This window comes from Sinocyclocheilus rhinocerous, unplaced genomic scaffold (genome assembly GCF_001515625.1).
Source record: "Sinocyclocheilus rhinocerous isolate Xijiao unplaced genomic scaffold, SAMN03320098_v1.1 scaffold2756, whole genome shotgun sequence".
NCBI lineage: Eukaryota > Metazoa > Chordata > Actinopteri > Cypriniformes > Cyprinidae > Sinocyclocheilus > Sinocyclocheilus rhinocerous.
In genome coordinates this window covers 81250-90923 of record NW_015637546.1, presented here as the reverse complement: position 1 = coordinate 90923, position 9674 = coordinate 81250, and the positions used below count along the sequence as shown (strand labels likewise).

General features: G+C 36.1%; 1 pseudogene; it reads right to left on the bottom strand.

The window, feature by feature from the left end:
* Positions 1–4916: 4916 nt before the first annotated feature.
* Positions 4917–9674, bottom strand: part of LOC107749040 (uncharacterized) — a 7221-nt pseudogene continuing 2463 nt past the window's right edge.

Here is a 9674-nt window from a genome sequence, read left to right as displayed (position 1 = left end):
CTTGCAGACATTTCTGAGCGGTTTCCCTGTGTTTGATTATCTGTTCATTACCTGGACTGTTTACCTGTTGACGACTGCTTGCTGCCTACCTATTCTGACCCTGCCAGCCTTGTGGATTTATGCTATTGTTTGTCTGCCGCCTGCCTTGACCCTGATCATGAACTCTGTTTACGATTCTGCCCAGCCTTCGTTGTATCTGACGCCAGTTACTGATTTATGCCTGTATGACCTGCCTTGTGAACTAATAAAGCTGCACATGGATCCTAACGCCAATGCCTCCTCGTTACAACTACTTTAGTTAACATGAACTAAGCATGATCAATACTTCTACAGCATTTATTAACCTTACTTAATGTCAATTTTTCAAACATTTACTAATACATTATTAAAATCAAAAGTTGTGCTTGTTAACATTAGTTAATGCACTGTGAATTAACATGAACTAACAATGAACGGCTGGATTTTCATTAACTAACATTAACAAAGATGAATAAATAATGTAATAAATGTATTGTCCATTGTTTGTTCATGTTATACATTAACTAACATTAACTAATGGAACCTTATTGTAAAGTGTTAGCACCGCCTCCTGGTTATCAATGTGTTTTAGCAGGATTCTTCACTCACCTTCTCTGTTCTTCAAAGCGCTTTCAGTTTATTTCCATTGGAGAAGCAGAAGTTGTCTTTTGTCATTAGATTAATATATGAACTTTCTCGTGAAAACTTCCAAATAAATTCGTGATTTTATTTCCGTGCTGGAAAAAACAAAAACGTGATTTTATTTCCGTACAAGCCGGTCACATTCAAAGTTTCACTTTCTGTTCATTAACTCCTCCCATTTAAACTTAAGCTACACACACACACACACACACACACACATGCATACATACATATCAATCTATTTGCCAATTGACTTAAGTCATTGGATACTTGTTTTGAAAGTGGCCAAAATATTAATCTAATAAATAGATTTAGATTATATTAGGACTGGCCATCGGGGAGCACCAGGCGAATTCCCGGTGGCTTGGCGGCTGATTTGGCCTGCTGCCCCGTTTTTTTGTTTTTTTTTAGTTATTATTATTAATATTTTATATTTTTGCCTTCTCAATGTACCAAAGTGATAATTTCCTATTTTGTCATATGATAATATACTGATAATAAATCATAAATCATAAATTAGTCTTGACTGGCAGCCCTGGGCTATAGGAACCGGCTCATGTCTGTTCCACGCTTCAAACAACGGTTTCGAAGAGAGTTGATGCGCGGGACTCGATGAAGGAGAGGAAGCGGCCAAAAGAAGCAGCAAAATGTAGCAAAAATGCCTGTTCAGGGCTTCAGGTGCAGGTCAGTTTCATCTGTAAATACGCTAAAGAGTTTTGTCTTAGTTGAGTATTAACCCTTTTAACCCGCCGGCGGGACACCACCCACAAGAAAAAAATCAAATTACTTAGCAACCCCTGAATGGAATAACACAAACAATATCATTTTAAAGCTTAGAATCTCAGCTTTTTAATGAATGTAATTATTTTGATGAACTCTTGATGAACGAGTGTTTAGCAGTCCCTCTGAGCTTTACAATGCATGTAGCCACTTTGATTAACTCCAAAGCAGTGCCGAGTTATTTGCTGATAAATGACAAAAAAAATCATAATTTACAAAATATGCTTTTTTTTTTTGTGCCATGTACTCTAATATGTAAAAAAAAGTCATACAGATCCGATAGTCATGTGTCATATGTCATCTGAAAGGTCTCATCGAGTAGAATAAAACAAACAATTGTTTGGGGCTTTTAAACTGCTAGCACCTGTTAGGCTATCAGGGGCACCCTATTTTAACATATTCAGAATACTGTTCTAAAGGACATCATTATCGATTGGAAAGTTACATTAATAAATTTAGCAGACAGATATTCTCATGGATTTATTGTATAGGAAGGGAGGGAGCTTGAGCAGACAGCAACACAAAAATATCACAGCCTAATAATGCAATAGTGTGTTCAGTATTAGGATTTTTCAAAAAAGATATTGTACTGATTTTGACTTTTAGGCACTTTAGAAAATTGTTTTGATATGTTTGAATGAAATATAGGTTTGTTAAATCTCGGGTATTTAAGTCATTTTAAGATAAATGACATTCTGTGATTACAAATTGCAATGAGGTGGTCGTTTTGCAACAAGGTGGACACAGTTCTGTTCATAACAGTAGACCTGCTGGTCAAGAAGTGACAGGTACAATAAAAATGGAGAGACAGAGATATTGGGGAAAATGAAGAAAAGTAAAAAGGGAAGTGAAGGTGCAGTTCAAGAGACAAACTTTAATTATTTTTCACGGCCCCAGGCCAATGATTTAGATCTTTTTATGTGATGGCCATTTAAATAATAGTGTTATCTGTGGTTACAGAATTTGTAGTGGGTTAATAGGCTATATACAGAAAAAAGAGGCCAGAATGGTACCTTTTGGGGTACAACAGCTTGTCACTGGAGCAGTACCCTTAAAACGGACGTCTTTTTGCCTTTTACTCCTAATAGGTAAATATTAGTATATATGTGTACAAATTACTATAAGGTACTAATATGTACCTATAGGGGTAAAAAAAGGTACAAAGATGTTATTTTAAGGGTACTGCTCCAGTGACAAGCTGTTGCACCCCAAAAGGTACCATTCTGGCCTCTTTCTTTCTGTGTGGCCTGGATGTGTGAGATTTCCCGGCCTGAAATTGCGTCTCAGTCCGGCCCTGTAGGCTACTATTTAAAACATTTAGCTAAGGTTATATTTATTAAGAATGCTTAACAAAATAAATAATGTGCATTCAAAGTCATATGGTTATTATATAAAGCAAACTAATAAAATATTTGAAACATGCAAAGCGCTCGGTACTCATATGCTGGCTAAAGATGGTAAATGCAAAGAGAACAGAGCAAAAAATGTCTTCAGTCACATGATCTACAAACAATTGCAGGCATTTGACAGTACAAAGAAAAACGTTGTACGGTATAGCCTATTATGTTATGTTAATGCACGTTTGCAACATCATTTTTTTTATAGAATGTTAAGGATTTTACAGAAAATTCCACTCATGAACACTGAATTTGGCCAGTTTTATTTATGGCCAGTCTATTTATGGTGCTGAAATCGATTTGCAATTAAAAGATTCTGAAAGGTTTCAAAGCTTCGTAAAGCAGCTCGTATTTGTTATGCTTTAAATGCTTGTAAATGCCTCAATATTCTGTAAAATGCAGCTTTAAAGGGTATCATATGAATGACAGTTCTTCGACTGTTCAACTTTTCACGTCAATAATTGATTGTCCTTTCCTTACAGAAGAGGGAGATTGTGGATATCTTGGACGGAATAAATGGATGAAGTCTTTAGACAAACCGTCACACACAGAGGACTGGGAAACACAAAGGAAACAGGAACTGAAGACGATTGCTGGTGGAGAACGCAGGTAAGAGAAGTATCCACAACTTCAACAAACCAGACCGGACAGAGAACTGATGCGAGGTGTGTTCTTCAGTAGCAGTCCATGTGATGAAGGTAATGACGTGCAGGTGTGTCTGTGATTAGTATTCGAGAGAGTTCCTGTGTTGTGATTGGCTGGGAGGAGAGCCTGGCTGGTCTGTGACAAGCCCGACGTCAGAGAAAAATGGATTCAGTTTATTTTAAGCGAACGTCCCAGTCACGTCAGTGCTAATTTACACATGTGTTCAGCACATTTCACCACTGACTGTTTTGAGAACAAATCACAGTATGATGCTGGTTTTGCCAAAATACTTTTGCTCAGAGATCAGGCCGTGCCAGCTATTCACGTATGTTTACAGAATCACAGTTTTGTCAAATTTGTAACATTTTATAAACATTGCACAAACAAGAACATTTTAAATTTAACCAGTATATCCAACAATGCACACTGAAACTAAAATGTGTTTTATACTTATAACATATACTGACAACCACCATAATACCGCAGGGGGTAAAACAGAAAGCCACATGAAGAATCAAAGCTCATCACAAGCAGCTTTCCACAAGCTGAAGTATATACTAATATCCAGAAGGTGCACAGAGTCATTCACGCAAACACAAAACACCATCATGGTAACACACACGACACTTAAATAATGCAATAAACATTCAATAAACAACAGCAGATATAACAAACCCTAATGTACACAAATGATTACAAAAACTATTGGGAAACATGATTATTTAAACAAAATACTTTCAACTGTGGAGTGTCTGGCAGGGAATATCCGTTTACAGTTATTGACTGTAAATTATACATAGATTTTTTTTTTACTTATAAAAACTGTACAATTAACAGCATTTTACTGTAAAATGACATGAAATGTCTGGTTAGATCTTTTACAGTTTTCCCCGTATATAGAACAGAAACTTACTGTTATTAACATTTTTTTTCTCCTTAGCATTTTTATAATATTTTACAGTTAAACTTACACTCATTTTTTACAGTGTAGTCCTGACTTAAGCTGTCTGTGAAATCAGGCCTTAGTGTATAAAAGTAATAAAAGTAAAAGAGTAGAGTGTATAAAAGTAATAAAAAATATAAAAGTAAAAAAAAAAAAGTAAAACTGTATAAAAGTACCCTTAAGTGTACTTTATTACTGACATAAAAATATCATTATAAAATATCAAATCATCACTCCTGTCATATTGTGATAAACGCTTACATCATCATGTAGCTTTGCCTGCTCTCATAATTAGTGCAAGCTGACAGTTAATTAATCACTCGAGATAATCAATGATTTAATGAGAATGATCTAAGCGAGTAAAACTGTCCTATTTTCTAGACTTTGTGCAAACAGAGCCTGAATTAATAATAAAGACACACAGAAAGCTACTGTACAAAAAACACGACAAACTGACCAGAACAACCAATAACTCACTTGTTTCTTAATACGTAAAAGACACTGAATGTATTTATAATGGCACTGAATGAAACCATTAGGAGTCCATTATATAAGGTTGATATTGCTCTGCTCGTGTGATTATTGTATGATTATTTGCCTGATTTGTGATGGTTCTTGTTCACAGAGGCGTAAAGTTGACTGCAGTTTTCCTGAGCTCCAGCTTTTGCTCCTCCGATGGAAGCGTAAGTCACTTTATCATCACAGCGAACCTGAATCAACATCACAGTTACTGTTTCAACCCACAGTTATTACAGCATGAGGTTTGAGCTCAATTCACCACACATTTATATAAGAATAAAAGCTGATACGGGTCACGATTTGAGAGAAGGTGGACATCGATGAGAGGACAAGAAGTGTTTGCTCACCTTGTTCTTTTTGGCTTGGTTTTTACTGTACGCAGTAACTTCAGTATAAGTCACATCATTTGTCTGCTCCTAAACATCAGTGAAAATACAGCAAATCAAGCATTTAAAGGCCCATCCATCACTACTGTGTGAAGCAGGCTCATTATTTTACACAGCTGCTGCAAACGTTTAAGTGAAACAGGAGTCTTGTGGCAGTTTAAGTGAAATACAGACATGATGTTATGATGACAGCAGAGTTGTGGACTCGAGTCACTTGACTCGAGACTTGACTTAGACTCAAATTTGAGGACTTGCGACTTGACTCGACATAATCAAAGAAGACTTGCGACTCGACTTAGACTTTAACAACAATGACTCGAGACTTGACTTGGACTTGAGCCCAAAACAGAAAACAGAGTTGTGATAAGCTGGTTACTGAAGCTGGTTACTGGTTACTGAATTAGTTTGAGACACAAAATACATTGACTTTTGCATGCCTCATTTGAACGGTGTGCCGAACATGTTCGGTTTATTTGTGGCCACGACACATCACTAGTAAACTCGACATATTAACTCAATCCTAGTAGGATTATTAAAATATGAACATTTTATTATGAATGAAGAATAACATAAAGACAGTGCAGTGTCATGATTATAACTATATTACTATTTTGCGCTCCTCTCCGTGACAGCATGGCATTTGAATAATTTGTTGTTATCAGTATTTGTTGAAGGAATAGCCTATGTAAGAACATAAAATAATATAGAGCTACAAAACACATTTATTCATTCCTTCCGTCTATTAAATCCATTCACTGATGGTTTCTTATTTTCATTTAAGATTTGTAGCCGATACATTATAACTATTGTTATATATTTACCATACTTTTCAGCTTCATTAAAGCTATGTCTATTTCTGTAGACCTACGCCAGTAGGTGGCGATAAATGAGCGTCTGATTTACATATTAGCAAGTTATAAATATTTGACTAAATTGATTCATTAAAATCACTGAATCATTTAAAAATGAAGCAGTGAATATGAAAGAAATTATTCATTCACTTAGGCCTACGATTTGTTCACAAACAATGATTCATTCCTCCACGAACCACCACTAATTATTATATCTTTATTATTATTATACTTAATTATACTTATTATGGACTATCAATGGCTTGAAATTTACTGTAGTAATTAATACAGAGATGCTAATTTGGGCAAACAGAACTAATGACTTGTTTAGGACTTGAAGCTTAAAGATGAGGATTACAACTCGACTTGGACTTGTCTGTCTTGACTCGGGACTTGAATGCAAAGACTCGAGACTTACTTGTGACTTGCAAAACAATGACTTGGTCCCACCACTGGATGACAGATCCTATTGTAACATGACGGGAAAATTACCTGAGTAACTGTCAAATATTCACAGATATGAAAAAATACACAAATTATTGAAGATGAATCATATTGTTCACTGGGTGCAGGATGAATGGAAGTGTTGATTGTGTGTTTGGCTCCATTCTATTTATTTCTATCGCTGAGCTTTAGAGCAGAAACAGTAGAAATATACTAACTTGTCATGATCTAATGTGAGTAATAAGAGTGTGATATTTCAGAGTCAGTCCTCTGTGGAGCTCATGAACACTAACAGCTCATGATCAACCAACAAAACTCACCACAGAGTCATCAGTCGCTCTTCTGACAGCTGAAAAATAATGCATGGGAACAGTTACGATCAAACACTCAATACAGTCTCTAATGCAGATGACAATCGATTTCTGAAAAAGTCGAGAAAACATTACTTTTAAATCCGTTTAAAAACTCACCGGCTCTTTTTCTACGAATCATCAACCAAAGAATCAGAGCAGGAAGGAGAAGAGCGAATGAAGCGCAGACAGCAATCACAATCACTGAGAGAGAGACGATACAGAGCGACACATTCAGCATTACTGTGTTTAACCAAATATAGACAAACAACTGCTACAAATAAAATGATAAATGACTCATTTAATACTAGCATAATTATCCTTAAGAAAATGAATGCTTGTGATGAGGATTTTATAGAAAGTTCAGCTGTGCTGGTTCTCTGAGCTGCTGTTGGCACTTCATAGTTCAGCAGCAATAAAGTGTGATATTATCTTAAAGTTTCCACTAAAAAAGCAGTCAATCACAATGTACAAAACAACTGGCCGAGCAACAACGTGAACACTACAACAATATTACAGTGATATTAATACTGACGTCCTCTGAGGTCATTTTCACGACAGTCCATTACTGAGACACAGGAAAGTGCCAGTTGTGTTTGTAGTTTGTAGATGACATTTGTGAGGACAAAACCAGTCTGTGAGAACGACTGCTGGTGTGTGACAGTGAAGATGAACCTTGTGCAGGAGCTGCTGCTGTAGTTTGGCTTGATTTCTTCTCAGAGTTTGAGTAATGTCACAGTTTTATACTTGCTCATTACACGACACATTTTGTGTTCCCTCATCACTGCTTACAGCGGCAGTTGTTAAGAAGAGAGGTGTTACTATATAATTTATGACTCCTTTATATGAGACTGAAACACAATAAGAAAGAGTCAAATTGATCGCTGAAAGTTTTCACAAATCCACTTTTGTCTGAAAAGAGTGTTTTTGGCCGTTATAGTCTATTTGTTGAATGATAACGTGCTGCCTTTAACGTTTAAAAACTACTTTTTTAAAAGATTAAAGATGTTAACTTAAGGACTCAAGAAATGGTTAAAAGACAAAAACTGCACTGTGAAATATTTCACAAATCAGAATAGTCTGTTTGAGCCCATCTCAATGTCTATTTTCTTATAGAGCTGATTTCTCTAATGGCTTAGACCGTTATAGATGGACTCAGCCTGTAAGTAATTATTACACAAGATAATGGATAATAGAAAGTTTTCACAAATCAGGCACTAAAACAAGTGATTTTGCATTGACACACAGTCTGTGTGTTTGTTTGGAAATAGCCATTAAACATGAACGCTTATTTTCCACATTCTCGACTAGAGGACTTACACAGACTGACTAAAGAGCAACAATCCCAAAACCAACTGATCATGCCGAGTACAGTTGAAATATGCAGCTAACAGATAGCATGCAGTGAACAAATAAAACACTGTTTATCACTGCACTGGTATTAGCACATCTATGTTCATTGCATGAAGCAAACAAACACCACAGTCATCATCTACAACCAAACCACGAGCTCTACTCTTCAGCACAGTTATAACCAAAAAACTTCAACAGAAACTCTTTAAAAAGTCTAAAATAACTAAACATTAAAACTTGACTTTCAAAATCCATAATATAACACTTCATTTTCCTCACTTTATTTAATTGAAACTACTCTTTTAATGTAAGTGATTACATGAATCTGTTAATCTGGACACGAGAGGATTCAGTAAAACGACAGAGAAAGTTCATTTGACTGTACCTTGTGTAGAAGTTACTGCTGCCATTGAATCAGCTTGAGCTGTAAAAGATGAATGTTAGTTCAGACGCATCAAACTGTAAAACAGAGGTTTTCAAAGTGTCTGTGAAATATTTTTCTATACCGTATTTTCCAAACCACAAGATTTAATCATCCGAAACTCTACAATTCTTTATTTGACAAAAGTAGTATGTTTTATGGAAGGATATTCCATACTTTTTTCAAAAGGAATTTTTAAAATCTTGCATTACCGTTTGTGTTTTCGCTTTCGCGGATGCACAGTGACTGCAAAAATTTCAAATGGAAAAGCAAAGTCCATTTGCAACTGTATTTCCCATGTCTTACGACTTATGAGCCTGTCATATTTAAATCTCTCTGCGTTGTGCATGTAACCCGCCTAAATTCAAATGGAATCGGATTTTTGCATTTGAATTCTGATGCATTATTAAGTGGGACTAAACTAAGGGGTGTGTTTGTATTGGAAGGTGATGTCACTCACAGACGATTGTGCCGGAAGTACACAAATTTTGCTGTCAAGTTTTAATTTCTTCATTATTCCCAGCAGCAGTTTTTGGACTGTTAAACTCGACTGCAGTTCATTAGTTTGCAGCAGTGCTTTGAGTTTCTTCTGTCAGACTGAAAGAAGCTTTTGTTCCTCGGTTTGATCTGCTTCAGTGACACTAAAAGTCCTTAATGTTACTGACATCATGAGGCTCTAAAACTGATTGATGAGCTTGTTTTCTCACCTGAACTCTTGACAGTGTATGTGACTGAGCTCTTGACTTGATCTCTCTGAGTAACTTCACATCTCCACTCTCTGTTGTGATCTTCATTCAGGAGTGTTGTATTCAGAGTGATGATACAGTGATCTGATGAGGATAATATCTGATACCTGGAGTCTGATCTCGTCAGTTTAACACCAGTCTGATTCACCCAGAACAGCTCAATTCCCTCAGAACGGATC